Raw genomic sequence first — 19,813 nt, 5'->3', positions numbered from 1 at the left:
GTGGGTTAAGGATCTGGCATTGCTGTGAACTGTGGCATAGGTTGCAGACGTGGCTCAGATCTGGCATTGCTATGGCTCTGGCGTAGACTGGCAGCTGCAGTTCAGATTCAACCCCTAGCCCAGGGACTTCCATATGCTGCAGGTGTGGCCCTATAAAGAAAAAAAAAAAAAAAAAAAGAAGAAGAAGGAGAAGAAAGTTGCCTTTTGATGAGAGGTGAAAAATTCATGGCAAGGAAAGGCAGCCATTAAATTATCTGAGCTTTTGAAACACAGATTTCAAGATTTTGAAGAAAAAGAATGGATCTTGAGAATGAAATAATTTCCCAAGGTCTATTCTGAGCAAAACCAGTCTCACAGGTTGCTAATACTATGCAAACACACATGTTCATGACCGGGTATGATTGTGAAGAATGTACCTCTTCAGAGTTTTCAAGTACCTTAAAGGTTTATCACTTGTAAACTAGCTTCTGGGTCTTTGGACTCTGGGTTCCCAAAGTAACAATGCTGTCCTCATCATTTGCAACCCCATCATCGTCATCATCACAGTTAACACCTACTGAGGAATTATTTGGTGCTGGTCACTGTGCTATAGGTTCACACGTACTCTCTGCTTTACTCCTCCCAATAACCCCAGGAGAGTTAACACAACCATCCCTACTCACACAAAGGAGACCAGGGTGCCGATGCCTTATTCAGTTGCTCAAGGTCACCCAGTCTGAAAGTGGTTTAGCTGGCATCTTGGCTGTGCCAGATCATATCATCCCAGGACACCTCCTCAGTCCAAGCCCTAAATGTGATGCTGAATTACAAAACCAACATGTTCAGACCTGGGATTGCACAAACGATTCCCAACAAACCCTTTCTATCTTTCGTTTTTATTCCAAGATGAGGTCAAAGTTCCCATCAGTGCATTTTAGAGACTGGAAATCTGATATATGAATAAGTTTTGGGATCGTCCCAGAATCTTAGAGTAAGAAAAAGCCCTAAATAGGGTTATAGCTTGCATAGTAGGTTAGAACATAGCAGTGGAGGCAGGGCACTGAACTGAGGTACATGATGTGTTTTCTCAACTTGGCCTCATCCCCAGGGACACGTGGCATCTCCTTCTCTCTCTGTAGACTCTCTTACCAAGATCTGCCAAGTGGTCAACCTGATTAAGAAACCAACCAACTGGAGTTCCCTGGTGGCTGCAGGTTAAGGATCTGTCACTATTGGTGCTGTGGCTCAGGTTGTAGTTGGGGCACAGGTTCAATTCCCTAGCCAAGGAACATCTGTATGCCTTGAGCTCGGCCAAAAGAAAAAAAGTTACCACTTGCTCCAAAAGCAAAAGTGCTAATTACCTGCTATGGCTCAGATAGTTTTAAATGGAAACCTTAAAAAAAAAAAAAAAAAGCAGCTATGGCATGTTCCTAACATCCTGTAATAAATGAGGTATCCTGTAACAAATGAAATATCCTCATATAGCAGCCCCAGAACGAAGTTGCAGACAGAGCAGGTGCCTCATTTGGTTCTAGGATCTTGATAAAGCAGGATGATGGAGGCTCCCTTTGAAAGGTAGAGTCTTGCTGCCCTTGACAAAGCCCAATCATCTCTGTTAATGCATTAATGACCTCCTGTGACCTCACCAAGGCTCACTAACTTTCCCATTACAGCAGAGTGGACAGAGGTAGACCCACTTCTGGGCAATTTCTGACTCTGCCAGGATTTGGCTTTCTCCCTGAGTCTTGGGGTGCTGGGCCTTGGCAAACTCCCAATATGCCAGCTGCACTTGGCACTGAGTCTACATTTCCAGGGCTTCTTCAGCCAGGGAGTGACTTTGCCTCCTTGCCTCCTCTTCCCTCCCTCCACAGGCTGTTGTATAATTCTGCTGGGAGAGAGCCTGAAATATCCCCTGTGCCTGCCCCAAGCAGCTGTATTTCTGTGTAGAGTCCGTGAACCTCACCTGGCCATCTGCTGGGGAAAACACTGGAAGGAAGGTGTTATGTAAATGTGAGGGAAGCTGAGGCTGATGGAGGAGCTCTGTTCTCCTTGTCACTTTTGATAAATTGTGCGCTCCCTCACTTGCCTCTCCTATGCCTTTCCAGCAGCAAAGTGATTACTGAAGAGGCACCAGGCAAGCCTTTATGGAAGAGAAATAGGTCTGGCCAGATATACTGCACTCTCCAAGGGCTCCCAGAAGCCTCTCTGTAAACACAAACAAGCAGCTGAGGCTCCTCCAAAGCTCCTCCACAGCCCTGCAAAGGGCAGGAGCTCAGGCCAGCTAGGTAGAAAATCAGGGAAAAACAAGTAAAGCCTTTGACTTACCTAGGTGTAAATTTTCCTCCAATGAAAAGAGATTCCCGATTAGAAGCAAAGGAAATGATCGATATTTTCTTACTCCTAAAAAGGATAATGGGTTCCTTTGCAAAAATGAACAAACACCGAAAACAAATCCCTGGAGTTCCCTGGTGGCTCAGCAGGTTAAGTATCCAATATTGGCACTGCTGCGGTTCTCTTTACAGCTGTGGCCAGGTTCTATCCCTGGCCCAGGAGCTTCTACATGCTGCAGGTGCAGCCAGAAACAAAATTTTTAATTTAAATTTTAAAAAAAGAAAGAAAAAAGAAAACAAACCCTTCCATTATTTCTAGGCAGGTGTTAATGCGCTTCATACCTTTTTTAAAAAAATCTATCTGGTAAACTTCAACTAGAGACACACTGATTTCCTAACCAGACCAATGAATTTCTGTTCATCACCACATAGTTAATAATAATTTCCATATTTATTTGGCTTTTATCACACATCTCTTTGCACTGGTGAGGAAAGGCAGGGTGAGGTGATCGCCCCTCCCTCTGCTTGGCAACCACTTCCAGTTAGCCAAGAGCATGCCTTACTAAGATTACAGAAGGTAAATCAAAATGAATAGGCCCACATGCCATGCTGAGGGTGTGTGTCTCCTTGCACTGCTTGCAAAACACCCAACAGGTCAGGGAATTAAATGTGAAACATCAGTGAGGACCCAACGCCCATCACAGGAAGGGCGAATAGGACCCTGACAGTCCAGCTAATGCTTATAATCACAGTGATAAAGGCTCATAAATGGCTTCATTCCACCTTGTCACTCACAGCCCTAGCTGCTACTCCCGCTCCTGCTACCTGCAGTGACCTTTGTCATGCTTGAGGAAACAGCTCCCACTGTGAGTTCTCTCTTACAGAGTGGCCAGATGGGGCGGTTTTGCTCCATTATTTGCTTCTGTAAAGGGAAAATGCCAACAGAAAGATTCATTACGGTCCAGCCCATCTCTGCAAAGCTTCTCTGATTTATTGGGGCATAAACTGCTGTACGGGCTGTAATGAGACATAAATGTTCTGGAAGGCCTATGAACTCCAGGAAGAAACGCCTTGCCATCACACTTCTGTGCACCTAATTTATTAACAGCTTGTGCAGGCAGAGCCTGGAAAATCCTGCCAACTCTGCAATCTGCAGCAGTCACCTTTGGGGTGGGCAAGGGAGAATGGGAAAATCAGGTCCGACTCAGACAAGTGATAGAAAACTTATGGGCACACTGTATAACATGGGGACGCCTTGCACGTCTCCATGAACTTTTCAGCAGACATTTTGGCCAAGCTTCCTATGTGGGAGAGCAAGGCTTCCCCAACTACGGGATGGGACGATCAAACCAAGCATTTTGTTATTTCAGGGTTTCCTTGGCCTTGCACAAGGGGAAGCACTTATATTGACTTCAGAGGAGCCCCAGTCACTGTTTCAACTTCCTCTCTTATTTGAAGGATATTTTCTCCAGTGCAGTGTTTGCCCCAGCTTATTACAGAACTCTTTGCAAATCAATTAGCATTTTGGCTCTCTAAATATCACCCTTTCGGTTCTAAATATAGAACAAAAAATTAACGACAGACAAGCCTGTTTTTATACTTCCTTTTATATAATCGTTTTTTCCTTAGATTATAAGATTCAGGTATTTTAAATTCAATTTTGGTTGCAAGTGAAAAGAATAAGATTAACATTATATATATAATAGTGTGTGTATATATTCTATTTTTACGATAGCTTCTGATTGTGTGGATCATAATTTTTTGTTCTTCTTCAACAGCATGTTTGACTGTGTTGGACTATGATGCAGAGTTCTCTCTCTCTCTCTTTTTTTTTTTTTTTTTTTAAAGGGCTGCATCTGCGGCATATGGAGGTTCCCATGCTAGGAGTTGAATTGGAGCTGCAGCCGCCGGCCTGCATCACGGCCACAGCAATGTCAGATCTGAGCCATGTCTGCAACCTACACCACTGCTCATGGCAATGCTGGATCTTTAACTCACTGAGGCCAGGGATTGAACCTGTGTCCTCACGGATGATAGTCAGATTCGTTTCTGCTGAGCCACGATGGGAACGCCAATGCAGAGTTCTTATTTGAATTATTTCATTGCAGGCATTTTGAGCATTCAGATTATTTACATATTAAAACTATTAAATATCTGCCTATAAAATTAAAAAAAAAGAGAAAAGAATAAGATTAAGTAGTGAGCTGCCAAGGAAACATACAGCATCCTGACTTGATGTTAGGTATTAAGCATTTGATACTGCAGGCACTGTATAAAATGTGAAAATGAAAAGAGATCATGTTTTGTCACCGAAGCATTCCTTTACAAAACATGTCTTAAACATACACCATGTGCTAGCAATTTGATAGAAACAAACATGGCCCCAACACAGAACCTACCATACGATTTGCAGGGCCCAGTGTAACAAATGGAATTGTGAGGGCTCTTGTTCAGAACAGTACTAAGGATGTCAAGACAGCAAGAGCAGAGCACTAAGCTGAGCACAAAGCCCTTCTGAACAAGGACTCCTGAGCAATTGCCAGGAGCATGCCCAGGAAGATGATCCTGCTCTACGGTGTGTAGCATACGGTCTAATGAAGGCATTAAACAGTAAGACAATTCCACTGATGAAAACATAAGAAACAGACATTAATGTTCAGAAGGAAAGGGATACCACCCCATATAAAAGCGAGACAAAAGAATATGACCTATGCTGGGGCACAGGGGACATGAGAGGTATGCCTGATTTGGAATCTGAAAGGTGTGTGTATTGTTGAGTAACAAAAAGGAGGGTCTCCGGGGTTGGAGCGGCAGCTGCAAATGCCCTCTGTGGGCAGGAGAGAAGGGTCTTGGCATAGAAAAGTCAGGTTTACTGTGAAGCATGGGAGAGACTAGATGCCAGACCCCTGCATGGTTTTGCAGGATGGTGGACTTGAAGGAACGTTGACAGCAAGCACACAATTAAGTAGTTCCTTATCAATCGTAGGGTCCCTGTCATCTGTGTCAAGCAGCTGAAATGAAAAGCCAGATTTATCACTACAGCAATCTGTGCTGGTTTGAGGAAGATATTTACTTCTGTAACATTAGAGGGAACAGAATGATTTTGTTTTTCATTTAAAAGACAAAGAATTCTCCTTGCTGCAAAGCAAATGCCAAGAGTGGGCTCAGAGTACACTTCCATACCTGGGGAATAAGCCTGTGTAAACAGTGACTGAAATTTTGTCACTGTAATTAAATTCGGTAAAAGACCAAGGAGGCCTCCTTGAACAATGGGTGAGCCATATCCATACTGTGACTTCAGTGCTCTCCATCCCCAGGGCTGGACCAGTCACCCTAGAAGCATCCCTGCTGGTAGATCCCTGTCTCCTGGACTCTGCAGGCTGCTCACACTTGATTAAATATTTTTATTAATATTTTAGGGTGAAGGAAGAATGAAAGCTAGAGTCTTTCGCCTCTGTCACATGCTAATGACTCAGCATTAAAAAAAAAGGGTAGGAATTCAAAGTACTCTATGTTCTACTGACCCACTTATAAAAAGTAGACCTAATTTATGATTAATATTTAAGACATTCTCTCCCACACTCAGAGGATTTATTTGCTTTTTTGGTCTTGTATTTTGAGACTTACTGATGATATGGTCTCTTAAAATAGAAGTTTTCCTTAAACTCTGCATAATAGTTATAAATAAATACTCCTTTGAATTTTTGAATAAGAAAATTCTTTCTTTGTGCCAAAAAAATCATTTTTTGCCATCTCAAGTGAATATAAAACTCAAATTTAAAAGTACCTGTTTTTGACTCCTTTAACACATCGTCCAAATATTTACCACCATTTTTCAACAAATAAACTGTGTCTCTCCTTGTAAGTCAGCAGAAACTAGTCTGTTGATAACAAGCAATGTGTCAGTTTTCATGGTTCAACACTCTGGCTTGAGTAAAAGGAAGGATTCTATCTCTAAGGAATAGAAGTGAGAGGGAAACCTGTTCTTCTAACCATTGCAAGCACTACAAACAACATCTGACCTTACTTTACTGATTCCTTCCAGGTTCTGCCGTGGATGACAGTTACTGATTATGTACCCAATTACCACAAAAGAGAATGGACCTGCGGATGACATGATTTAGTTTTAAAAATCAATTCATATGTTTTACTCTTTCATAAAGTGAGGTTCCAGGATTTCTGAGGTTCTTGGATTCTGTGTTTGAAAGAAATAGTTCAAAGAAGGGTTCTTTTCATGTGAACACCTTATGAATCCAGTGGATACAATGCAGGGGTTTTGAGAACAATATTCATGCAGCACTTATGTTGCGCCAGCCAGAATGTCTATAAGTGACTAACACAAGGGGACCTGATCTTTGGGAAATTAAGCCACAGGGCTCTGCTTCTGCTACAAACATGAATTAACTAACCCTTTGCTCAAGAAAGTTCATGGATGGCTCCTCTGATGGGCAGGAAAATCCAACTGTAGAGCCAGAGAAATGCCCACAGATGTTCTATAGAATTCATCTGCCACTCACATGGACAGGTTCTTGTAGGGACTCCACTGCCGCAGGTGCTGGGCTAGACGGAAGGGATCTGATGGAACATATTTCCAAACATTCTGGGGATAATGCAAATCCAGATTCCTCTCACACTACCAAGTAATCACCTGGTCACACTGAATCATACGCCATAAAACAAGACTTAGGAAACCTGGTTTTATACCTTTAGAGGTCTTTATTTCCTATAAATATTTCAAGGGACAATTTTGGAAAGGAGGTGACTTCACACAAAAAGCCAAAACGTCTTTGATGCCTTTGGCCATCAGGAGAGACTTGTGATTGCGTAAAGTGGAGAAGGAAAACCAGCAGCATCCCTGCACGTCCCTCTGGCTGCGTCAGGGCATCCTCTTCAGAGAGGGCATCTCTGTTATTAAATGCAGAAACTGAGGTAGAAACTGAGCTATTCAAAAGTGTCACTCTGAATAGCTCTTTCTTGGCTTAGGTTCCATTCACTAATGTGATACAGAAAAGTCTACTTTTCAGAGAAATTTAAGCAGAGCTTTGTTCTAACTTTGGTTACCAATACTGATAAAGAATACACTTCTGTCATATATGTTACGCTATCAGAATGTAAGATTCTTACTTGGTTTGACTCGGACACATTTCTTCTATTTTCATTCAAGTCAACTTTCCTAATATCTTTGCTGTTACCTTTTAAAAAAAAGCCATCTACTGAGGGATTAAAAGAATCTTGTTTTCTGTTTATAAATGAGGAATTATTAGGAAAAAGGTTCCACCATAATATAGCCAAAGATATATTTTCTGAGTTTGTTCTCTTCCATCTATATTCCTCCTTCATTCGAAATGCATCCATCTGTTCAATTACACATCTGCCCTCTCGTTCAGCTATCCATCCACTCATTCACACACCCCTCTATCTACCTACCCACCCAGGTCTCCAATTTTTACTAAGTATTAATGTTACAGATAATGAGATTCAGAGTCAAAGAACTTACTCCCTTTGGCTTTGTCATTATTCTCTTCCCATCTTTGGCAGTTGTCATGGGATTATGAGTCTTAGTAATGCATTGGTGGGAACGGGGGGGGGGGGCAGGGCGGGGGGGAGATCTTTGTGTTTTGGGATTAGCATCACTACTCTACACATGGTTATTTACACAGTACATGAAGCTAAGGAAAACTGATTTTCTTAGCAGGAATAAAAAAAGAGGTTCATCATAAAATAAATTTGTATTTCATTTCCAAGTTCTGCGGCTGTAAATAAAGCCTTGTTGGTCAAGCTAGGAGAACCCCAGAGGACTGACTCGGAGCTCAGTCCTTAGTGACAGACGGCTTGCCAGAGAGATGAATGCATTTCATTATCTTGAGCTTATTCCATAGGCATAATTAGAATTCCTTTGAGAAGTCGACTAATTATGTAATATCCAACAAAACATGTGAGGATTTCATTTTGGCATTAAGCAGACTCTATCAAGCTCTGTTTTAATTTATGATTTCCTATTAGAAGGAGACCAAACAGTACAAGTCATTTCCACAGCAATGGTTTCTGATTCGTACCACCGGATAACATAAAGGTAGAGTATAGATCTTCCCCTTGGGGCATTGTTGGAGAAAAGGCGGCTTAGATTAGCCCAATATATTATTAGATGTCCCCATTGTCCTACAGAAACACAGCTGCAGGTATATTATTTCTGGCTGGGACAATGGTAATGGGAGGTATCAGCAGAGACATCAAATGAACAACCTGTACTAGCTGGTTCATTTTGTCTCCCTTTTTATACATAGTCTGCATGGAGCAGGGAGATCTGGTCTCAACATGAGAGACTCCAACTGAAACCTCATATGTTCCAGGCCTCAGCAAGCACCTCCATCTCCAGCTACCCCTCCACGCTAGGCTTTCACTCCAACACAAGGAATAGCAGCAATCTGCTGGCCTTGGGGAGAAAGCACCAGTCTCTGGACCCTCTTCTTCTGCCTTTTCCCATCTAAAGGGAACTCATCATCCAGACAAGGCCCAGGAAATGGCTTTGGCACTTTTTCCCCAGGAAATCAAGGTGAGGAAAATAACACTGCACAACTCTTTAAATGGCATTCCTGAGAGTTTCTCAAGAAAGGCAAACATGGAGTGACACAGGCATTTTTCAATAAGAGGAAAATCAGAGGCACAACCTCTCATTTCACTTGCAGGTAACATAAAACGAATGAGACTTTTCCCCTTCTAAAGCCCAAATTACTCCTGGATAAATTAGCTTCAGATGATGCTTTAAAAATAAAAAAAAAATTTTTTTTAAATGGTGGGGAAGTAAGCCATCCAGCTGCTATGTGACTGCCAAGCAGCCAAAAATGGTTCAATAGAATTTTGAAAATTTCTAATGACAGTCTATTTTGGACCATGTAGATATGACTTTCCAAGTTCAGAAAGGTAGGGTGGGGCCTTTGGGATACAAAGAGACCACAGAGGAAAGGGATGGCGAATATGGAGAACGAGAGCCCCCACTGGTCTTCCTATACACAGCAGACACTGCCCATTGGCCATGGCCCTGCCCCTTTTCCAGCCAGGTGGGTGCTTGAAAACCCTTCCCAAGCGAGCACTCTAGAGAGTCCCCTCCTAAGGCCCAGAGGTGGCCCTCGACATGGAACCTTTGTGCCATCTGGGATTCGGCACAGGCAACTGGAGTCAGTGAAAGAGTTAATGCGATTTTCCACTCTCCCCACTTGCTTTGAAGGACTTTAGTGAGAACTGGCCTGATCAAATCACCTTTAGGGAATGGAAAAATCTAACTCACTACACAGGAAGGCAAGCACAGAAAGGAATGCTGGAGATGAACCAAGGACAGGCTGAACAGAGCTGCACCATTAGGGCTGCAAGAAAGGGAAACACAGACCCAAGTAGAAAAAAAAGTGACAGTGAAGCAGCATCTTCTTAACTGTGTGTAGACGACCCCCTTTCTCACACGTCCACATCCCTATCCTTGGGGTGCAGTGTTCAAGGCCTGGTGTGCACATGGCAAGGAGGGGGCTCAGCCGCCATTACCTTATGCATCTCACAGATGTGTCAGCTGGTATGAGTTAGCCAGGCAGTGACCACATTTTGGGGAGAAATCATCCATTGATTTATCACAGGGGGCATAAATCATAAATGCATTTAGTTGTCTTCGTCGCCTTTCTTGTCATCCTGCCTCTCTGAAGTGAAATTAAGAGGCAGATGTATTATCTGGGATCAATTCCAGATCGCATTTGTGTTTTTTTAGAAAGGAAATCAGAAAGGGTTTCACACAAACCTTTTGCCACAGGTTGATCAAAGTCCTGGCGCCTCGAAGGCCAAGTGATTGCACAGAGAATGCAAATAGCCAGGTGATTTGAGGGCTGGACACCTTGTCTTGCCACCCCTGCCCTGACCCCAGAGACAACAGGAAGCCCTGCCCTGTCCCTAAAAACAAGCCACTCCCCTCTTGCGCTCACAGACCCCAAGACCCACAGAGCTCCCCATTATGAACTTGCAGGTATAAAGGCAATGGGAGAATAGACATTGGCTGGTCATAGCTGCAAGTTTTTAAATCAAGTCAATGAAGACACTGGCCACAGGGCAGATAGGAATCCTCCCAGAAATGTCTGGAGGACTCCTTTCAAACACTTGCATTCTCTCATCTCAGGTCCCATCTAGGTCTTTTCTGGGATGCTGTCTCATCCACAGAACATTGTCTCATCTCCATCCATGGACCACAAGGGGCTGTCCCCTGCCTTTTCTCATAGTTCTTTCAAGAAACATGGGAAGGAGTAACAATAAGCTATAACAGCTCTGGGCTGTTTTATGAATTAGAAGCTCAGAGAGCTCCACTTCTTTCTCGTGAAGTCAGGGGGCCAATTGTCCATCCCTGGCTTAAGACTCCTCTTGCTGGATATTTTCTTGAAGCATCAGTTCCCCCTTTTTAGTCTTTTTCTTCCTTTCTTTTTCTGTTTTTTCTTTTTTTTTTTTTAATGAGAACAGTGCATAACAGGCCAAGTCCAGGGGAAGGAAAGGATCAGTATTTTTACGAGGGTTGAGATGATTCTTCTGTAGGGGGAAAGGAAAAAGCCTTTTCAGCAAGTATCTCTTTGGCTCACACAGACATCCTTCCGTTTGGAGTATGAACCAGAACCATCTTCTTTGAAATTCTAAAACCATCATTTCTTGTTTCTATTCCATTGAGGCACAGGAACAAATCATGTGAAGGCAAGATTAAAATGATCCCAAGACTTAAAAGCCCTGACATTCCCATGTGTTCTGTGGATCAGACTCATAGAACATGGATTGAGAGTGCCAAAAATGTAAGCTTCTAATCCAAAGACTCCTGCCCCTTACCAGCTGTACCCTCTCCAAGTCAGAGGGCACCTTGGAAATCTGTTCCAGGGCCTGGTGTGACCCCAAGAGGTGACAGGGCCATGTACTTCTCCCTATCAGCTGACATTCCAGTGCACTTTCCACTTGGACCTCTTTGCTTTCTAATAAGACATGTCAGGCACAAGCTTCCTGCTGGACAGTTAACATGCAGCTCACACAAGTCTCCCTCATCAGTCACCACCATCAGCTGTTTTGTTTTCCAGATAGGAATCTCTAAGGAGTGAAGAGGATAGATCCAGATTTATTATCATATATGGGACAGTGAACAATGAACCAAAGGCAACTTCCATGTGAAGACCTTGGGAAGAAGTGCAAAGGTGCATTTGGGGAGCCCTGAGCTGAGAGAAGAGTCTAAAGTGCTGGGCTGCAGGGATGGAACATATTCTCCAAGCCCTGTAAATCTCCTCTGGTCATACTTTTTATGGAAATGATTAAGGTCAGGGTCATCAGGTGGATAATAGGTTGATGGCCAAAATTATTTGGCAGTGAGAGCCTCAGGTTTTATCCCCAGATGTTTGAAGGGGTAATACAAGGGTCAGCTTATGGAGAATATTGGATTTCCCAACATATACTGGAAGGAGCTTCATTTCTGAGGCATAAAGGTGTTTTCTCTACCAACAAAGTTAGCTAAAAATGTGAACAACCCCTCTGGGATGAAGACCTAGCAACATGAAACCAGCAAGAAGGACAAGGAAGTGCAAGGGGTTTGGGTCAGATGTGGGATTAGGGATCCTTCCTCCTGGATCCTGAACTTGGGATCAAGTTCAAAGGCAAGTCATCCCTCTGTGCATATGGCATTTAACACACAATGCCATTGTGGGGATACAGAGACCTTGCCTTGACCTAAATCTACTTGTTCTTTCATCCCTTCCACAAAGTTTACTGAACACCTGCTATGCATCCAGCACTACGGTGGGTAAGCACTAAGCCTTGGAGGAGAACCAAAAGGAGCTGATCTTGGGTCCTACTGGAGAAGATAAACATTGCAGCCATAGTGACACCTGTCATCAATCTGCACTGCATCAAGTATTGCTCAAACATTCAAGGTGCTGCAAATTCCATTACCTGGAAGCTTTTCACCAAGTTCTGGGCAGTCTCTGTCTTCCCAAGAAGCTCATTGGGGAAGCCTAGGCAGCCTTCAATGCTCAGTTCATCCCAGGCCCTCAGTCCAGGACAAGGTGCTTGGAGGCAGCTTAAAAGTAGGGCTTTGGAGTCAAGTTACTTAACCTGTTCTCATATCAGTTTCCTCACCTATCAAAGGGACATACTATAAATATCTATACCATGAAGGTATATAATGAAAATTCATTGAGGAGTTCCTGTTGTGGCTTAGTGAAAATGAACCCAACTAGGATCCATGAGGAGGTGAGTTTGATCCCTGGCCTCGCATAGTGGATTAAGGATCAGGCATTGCCGTGAACTGTGGTGTAGGTCACAGATATGGCTTGGATCCCACTTTGCTGTGGCTGTGGCATACACCAGCAGCTGAACTCTGATTCAACCCCAGCCTGGGGACTTCCATATGCCTCGGGTGCAGCCCTAAAAACTGTGGGGGAAAAAAAAAGAAAATTAATTGAGATAATGTTTGCAAAGTGCTGGGCAGCATTCACTTCTTTCTTCCAGAAGGGGCCCTGAGTGCACACTGTGAGGTGGACACTTCTCTGGTCACCTGGGGTTCAGTGATGGACAGAACAGAAACAGCACCTTGCCCTCATAATGTTCAGCTTCTAATAAATGGAACATCAATCATGGTACTTCCTTGTGATGTTTAATATGTTACAAGATGAAAAAGCAGTGACTAAGACTGCTGGAGGTCAGGACGGGGATAACTTTAAGTCAGGGAGTATCTCATTGAAAAGGTATGTCTGGGCAAGGACATGACAGAGTGAGGAGTAAGCTAATGTGGAAATATGGGGGCAGAGCACCCCAGGCAAAAGGCCCAGGAATTGCAGATGTCTAAAGGCCTGAGAATGATGGGCTGTTCAAGGGGAGAGAGTGGAACAGAGGCTAGAATGAACATATATCCATTAGAGGGGCCATACCAAGTCCATATCCTCTTTTGCCTCCACAGCAGCAAGGGCTGGAGGAGGTTACTCTCACGCACCTGCTGAGGCTGGTCCACGTGGTCCCGCAGACCACAATCTCTTTTCCATCATTTGCCCCACACTTGCTGCCTTCCAAGTGCCTCTGCCCCCACACAACAACCCTGCGAGGGGGGCGTGGTTCTTGCACTCCCAATTTCCTCAATGAGGAAACTAAGCATAAAGAGAGTCAATCACTTGCCCAAAGTCACCCAGCTGGGTAATTCTTGGACACCCGTGGGCAGTCTGCACATTGACTGCCATCTAGAAAGGGACAAAGATATATTAGAAAAGGAGATTTTCAAATCTCCTTTTTACGTTTCACCAAAACGAGCTGCTCATTTGAACTGAGGACCATTAGTTATTATGTATCATTAATTAATGATAATAGTCAAATATATATATCTCAGTATATTTTTCTAATGCGCCAGAAGTTTGGGTTAACAGGGTACTATATATATATTTATTCATAAAACAAGTAAAATGAAAGGCTTGGAAATGTTTTTTAAAATGCAGCTGAATACTTTAATCTTCTTATAAGTCAACTAAGACACCACGCAGGATTAATCCATATTCAGGGATAAAAGAGTACTTTCTATTTTCCATATCTAAAAAAAAATATTGCTACATTGTCTTGAATTCATCCAGTACACCTACATTTTAGGGATTTTTAACAATGTAAGTGGTTGTCGATCATGCTGACAATGACAATATAGCATCATAAAGTCCTCCCACTCTGTGCCCAGCACTGTACTTGATAGAACATCATCTTGAATTCTGAACAACACTGCAAGGTGAGTAATATCAGCTCCATTTTACAGATGGGGAAAAGAGATTTGTCAGCCTTCAGATACCACCCTCCTTTCATTCGACAGCACTGCTTCCCTACCCCTGCCTACTCCCCAAGAGCTTGAGTCAAGAGTCCAAGAGAAACAAAAATGCAGAAAATAAGAACCTGACATGCCAAAAGCCTGCAAATAATGTTGAACACATTCAACAAGCTCCCAGTTATAACTGGGTGTACCAGTTAATGAGCTAATGTGTCTGGGCACCAAATCCACTGGGCTCTGTGAGGCTGGGGCTATGGCTTTGCCAGCTGTTTATAGTGAGGCTTTGCCAAAAGGGTTAGTGGGGGCAGGCCACAAGGATGAAAGAAGGACGAGGGACTTACTCCCTCCCTGTGCTTCCTCTGGCTTCCTGGCCCCAGTGCTATCACTCTAGTGAGACCTCTTCAACGCAGCAGGAGCAGTTCACTGCAGCAGCAGTGAATGAATGAATCCAATCTGCAGTTTTCCCTACACCCACAGAACTGGTTTCATTGCATCCCCCTCTGAGACCCCTCCTCAAAAGTCTGGATCCCAGCTCCATGGGACCCTCCTTTAGGCTCAGAGATCCAAGCATTTCCCAGCCAATGTATCCTCAGAGGTCTGAGTCCCAGCCTCTTGAGTCCTCTTCTCCAAGCTTCTAAGTTTTATCTTTTTAACTTATTTTTTTTATTTTTATACCCACACCCATGACATGTGGAAGTTCCCAGACCAGGGATTGAATCCCAGACCAGATCCTTTAACCCACTGCTCCCAGCTGGGATAAAACCCAACCCAAGCCGGATTCTTAACCCACTGTGCCACAGTGGAAATTCCAAGAGCCTAGTGGGCTGGGGGCATGTCGTACATGGCAGGATACTGGCAGGACAGGTAGGAGCCAGGTCCTCCAGCCTATGATGGGCACAGTAGGAGTCAGCAGTGGGATGCAAGGGTAGTGGGAGCCAAGCCAGGCTCTTGAGCAGGGAAGGCTATGAGCTGGTCAGAAGCTCTCCCTGGCTACTGTACGGGGAGTCGGTCTATGAGGAGTGGACTTGGACTGGGCATTTGGATTGGGTGCTGGCTCTCCTCAACATAAATGGTTTCAATGGAGAGTGGTCTAGGTAGTAGGCTTTTTTAACTTCCTAGGGAAGTTCAAGATGCTCCTGTTTGTTCCTGCTGTTTTACTTCAGGGCTCCGACGGTCAGTGGTTACATGTCTCTGTCTTCTCCCTCCCTCCTCTCCTCTCCCTCCCTAACTGAAGTCACATTTGGTTGGAAAGTTTTGGGTTAGTTCGTGTCATTGCTGTATTTTCTCAAGGGTGATCAATCCTACAGCTGTCTTAGGAATACAGAAGGAACATTCATTTCTCGTGGTCAGTCAATGGTATGACAAGAAAAGACGATTCCAGTCACCGTGGTGAGAACTCACGCAGGCCTTCCTCGCTGCTGAAGGGAGAGTCACAATGGTTCACTGTCTCAGTTTATTTTTAATTACTTCTGCTGGTACTCAACATCCTGTGACTCCGGCAAGAAGAACATGACAAGACAAGTTAGGAACGAAGCCTAGTGATGCGTGGCTGCTGCCAGCCACTGCAAAAGCACGTCATGACAGGGGCTCAGAACAGCTGTGGGGACACCTGCCCTGCTGCTGCCTATTCTCTTTCTCTTTGTGGGCTCGGCATGGGGGCCTTGGCCTCTGCCCAGGCACCACTGTCTTCAGAAGGCAGGTGAGGGGACTGTATATGTTCCCAAGTAACCCCCACATCCTCCTGCAAATGGCTCTTCAGTAGCTACTGTTTAGGGAGGCATTCTCTGCTCCATGCTGGGTATAGAATCAAACAATTTACTTGCTTTTCTCATTTAATTCTGAGCTCTGCTCCACAGGAGACACTCTTATTGTCACTTTCATGTCACAAGTGAGGGAACTCAGGCTCAGGGGGATGAAACCACTGGTCCCAGGGCCCACAACTCTCCTGAACTCCGACATAGTTGCCTGGGGCATAGAAGTCCTTCAATACAAATATGTTTAATCACTGCCCTCCCGAATAACTACTCCCCTGTTTTTTCCCCTGCCAACAGCCCCTGCCACCCTCAAGCCCCCTCCTTAACCTGGTTCTATGGAATGACAAACAGAGCCAGAGTGCAGGTGGAGGGGAAGAGAATGCATATACCCGGTCCTCTATGAGCAATGGAGCTTAACTCCTTCCCTGTGGTCTTAGAAAAATCCCTTCTCAAGTGGCTCAAAGGAAGGCAGGAAAAAAAAAATGCTGTGTAAAAATCACTTGAAAGTCAGAGTTCCCATTGTGGCTCAACAGTAACGAAACCGACTAGTAACCATGATGATGTAGGTTCGATCCCTGGCCTCGTTCAATGGGCTAAGGATTGGGTGTTGCTGTGAGCTATGGTGTAGGTTGTAGATGCGGCTTGGATCCCATCTTGCTGTGGCTGTGGTGTAGGCCGGCAGCTACAGCTTCAATTCAACCCCAACCATGGGAACTTCCATGTGCTGCAGGAGTGGCCTGAAAAAGACAAAAAAAAAGAAAAAGAAAAGAAATAAAATCACTTGAAAGTCAAAGAAAGGGAAAGCAGTTTAGAAAGCAAAAGAACAAAAAAGTTCCTTCCAAATCGCTTAAGATTATTTTAAGAGTTATGTTCTTAAAAGGATAAGCCCTCATTCAACTCAGGAATTCTGCTCCTCAGAGGGGGCACCTGCCCTCAGAAAGATGAAGAGAGAAAGATTTTTGAGTTTTCCAAAACTACCCCAGAGCTGCTGAGGTAGGGCTAAGCCTTTCAGCCCCTCTGAAGCCACTAGGACACAGGAGGCTTGTGGCTTTAGCTCCCAAATTATGCCAAGAGAGGGAGGCCTGGGGCAAAACTCCCAAGAAGCCCCCTTCTTAGAGATCTATGTGACCTCAGCTTAGAGGACATGGATTTCCAACAGTGTTTGCAAAAAATGCTACAAAGCCAGGCCTCCAAACCATTCTATGATCAAGGGCTTCCCTTTACCCTCAAACCAAGGATGCTTATGTCCACCCACCTCCCTTGCAGTCCCAGTGGGCATCCTCTAAGGTCCCTGAGTCCTGGTTGTCTCTCAAAGGGCGTCACAGCTACCATGCTCACTTCTGTTCTGGATGTAAGGGATAATAAAACACACGACCTTCCTAACTGAAAGAGCGTTCATCTTTGAGGTTTCCTCATTTTTTTTAATGCTTTTTAAGCACCTATGGCATATGGAAGTTCCCAGTGGGGGCTGAATCAGAGCTGTAGCTGCCAGCCTACACAACAGCCACAGCAATGCCAGATCTGAGTTGCATACGTGACCTATACCGCAGCTTGAGGCAACATTGGAACCTTAACCCACTGAGCAAGGCCAGATATCAAACCCACATCCTCATGGACACTAGTCAGATTCTTAACCCACTGAGCCACAGCAGGAACTCCTCCTCGTGTTTTCAGAAGAGGAAAATCACTTAGGTACATGGAGGCAGCCTCATCCTGAGGCTGTACAATTCGCCCTCCTCTTACTCTCTGCCTGCAGCCCCAGTGGGTTCTGAAATTCCCAAATCTCTGACACTTTGCAGATTTTCCCAAACTTGCAAGTTGGAAAGCCAAGGAAAAAACTCATTGTCCTTATGACAGTGGACTCGGTAAGAACAGCTCTTTCTCTGGCTTAAGGCCATTTTGTTTTGCCTTTGCTCTCAAGCACAGAGCCCCAGCATTCAACTCCTGGGTTGTCATTTTGGTTCCACCAAACCCTGATTATGGACTCTAAGTCAACTACATAGCCTCGGGCTGCCTCAGTTTCCCTCAGCAGTGAAAAGGGGCTATTAATGGTACTTGCCTTACAGGTTTCTGTGAGAATTAAATACTCAAGAAGCATCCAGGACAGATTGAAGAAGCATTCAATAAGAATTAGTGCTCATTAGTTTTGTCTTATATGTTCAAGTACAGGAAATCAGTTTAAAACATTCTTTTATGATGGAAATTTGGGGAGGAGGAGTAAACGGAGGATTCTAATTCTCCCTGTGTTTCTCATCACAAACCCAGGTGAAGCACAGATGACACAGTGACATTTAACAGGTACAGAAAGGTCACTACCCGCACAGTACACCCAGGCAGACCTGCATGGTTTACCTACAGCAGAAGTGAGTTAAGACGTGGTCTGTTATGTGACAGCTGCAGTGAAATCTCTCTCCCAGAAGAATAATACAGAGCAAACCAAGAGGTAGGAACCGATGAGTGGGTTGAGTCTGCCCCCACAGTGTCATCCCAGTGACAGGGATTCCAGGGATTCCACTTAATTGGATTCAAGAAATATCTGCATTTTGAGGTCTTGGCAAAAAAGGGAATCTGATTCTCTTCAGGGTGTTCCCTCTGTTACTCCAGCAACCTAAAGCTGGGACTGTGCCATGTGCCATGTCACCAACAAAACTGGGTCCCAGGAGCTGTTAAGTCTGAAATTTATGAAAATATGACATTCTGGGCACTGCCTGCAGCTCCGGGCTGAGTACCTGCTGCTTGCTGTCCTTCTGAACCACCAGATCACCATCTTCTGTGTTCCAACCCTGGGAGGCACAAAGGAGAAGGCAGGAGCGGGAAAGGACAGAAAACTCTCATGACAGAAAAGAAACGGTCATATCACATTTTGGGAAGAGATACCTACAGCATGAAGAAAAGCATTATTTGCCATCAAGTCTCCCATCTTATAGCTCATCTACTTTACCCGAGTGGAAAAGAGCAATGGAAAGGCAGGGAGAAAATGCCACCACCATCTCTGTTGAATTCAGTCAATGTATGCATTTCTGAGGGCATCCCAGTGACTCTCTCAACTATTCAGCAATTGATGTAAAAGTCTTCAAAGTGTCCTTTAGACCAAGGGTCAGCAAACATATTCTTAAAGGACCAGATAATGAGTATTTCAGGCTCTGCAAGCCAGATGGTCTGTCACAGGTTTTCAATTATTCAGCAACAGACAACAAGTTATCAAGTGGGTATAACAGTGTTACAATAATACTTTGTTTACAGACAATAAAATTTTAATGTCACATAATTTTCACATGTCATGAAGTATTATTCTCAAGCTTTTTTCCTATTTAAAAATGTAAAAATCATTCCTAGCTCAAGGACAGCCCAAAGCAGGCAGTGGGCCATCATGTGCCAACTTCTTCCTTAAATTTCTAACTTGCCATTTTCTTATCTACTCACTCTTACTTATGCTTCAAGGGAAGTAATGATTAACAATTCCATGACCTTTTTTTTTTTTTTTTTTTTTTTTTAGTTCACTTAGAAGAACAACTACATAGATGGCAGGTATGGCCATTTTCCTAATTTAAATGTAGAAAGGAAGACAGCTTTATTTCTTGAGCAGATCCTGGAATGAGTCCCTTTCATATTGGGGAGTTCATATTTTATTCCAAGTGTGCAAAGCTGCCATTAAGCCACTAACCAATGGATATGAGGCAAAAGTAAATGGCATCCAATAAATGAATAAATAGCTCTTCATTTCTGCTCTCAGAAGTAAAATGCTGGCAAGAGATACATTGCACAGGCAATGACAATGTTGCTTTCATAGACTCCACAGACATTGTGTTAAACACCAATAGTGCCTTACCTCTTCCAACTCATCTACAATGTTTTATTAAGCAGTTGCCTTGAACAAAGCCCTGGTTGGGTGATAAAGAACTTTAAACCGGACACACACAACTACTCTCCTGCCCTGCTCCTCACTTCCTTCTGCTTTT

At 44.0% G+C, this 19,813-nt stretch overlaps 1 protein-coding gene across 4 annotated transcripts in view; it reads right to left on the bottom strand.

The window, feature by feature from the left end:
• Positions 1-19,813, bottom strand: part of CACNA2D3 (calcium voltage-gated channel auxiliary subunit alpha2delta 3) — an 802,825-nt gene that overhangs the window by 373,504 nt on the left and 409,508 nt on the right. The gene's annotated exons all lie outside the window — the stretch shown is intronic.

Source organism: Sus scrofa, chromosome 13, assembly GCF_000003025.6.
Source record: "Sus scrofa isolate TJ Tabasco breed Duroc chromosome 13, Sscrofa11.1, whole genome shotgun sequence".
In the NCBI taxonomy this organism is placed as follows: Eukaryota; Metazoa; Chordata; class Mammalia; order Artiodactyla; family Suidae; genus Sus; species Sus scrofa.
The sequence above is the reverse complement of the archived record's forward strand: the minus strand, read 5'-3'. Positions and strand labels throughout refer to the sequence as shown.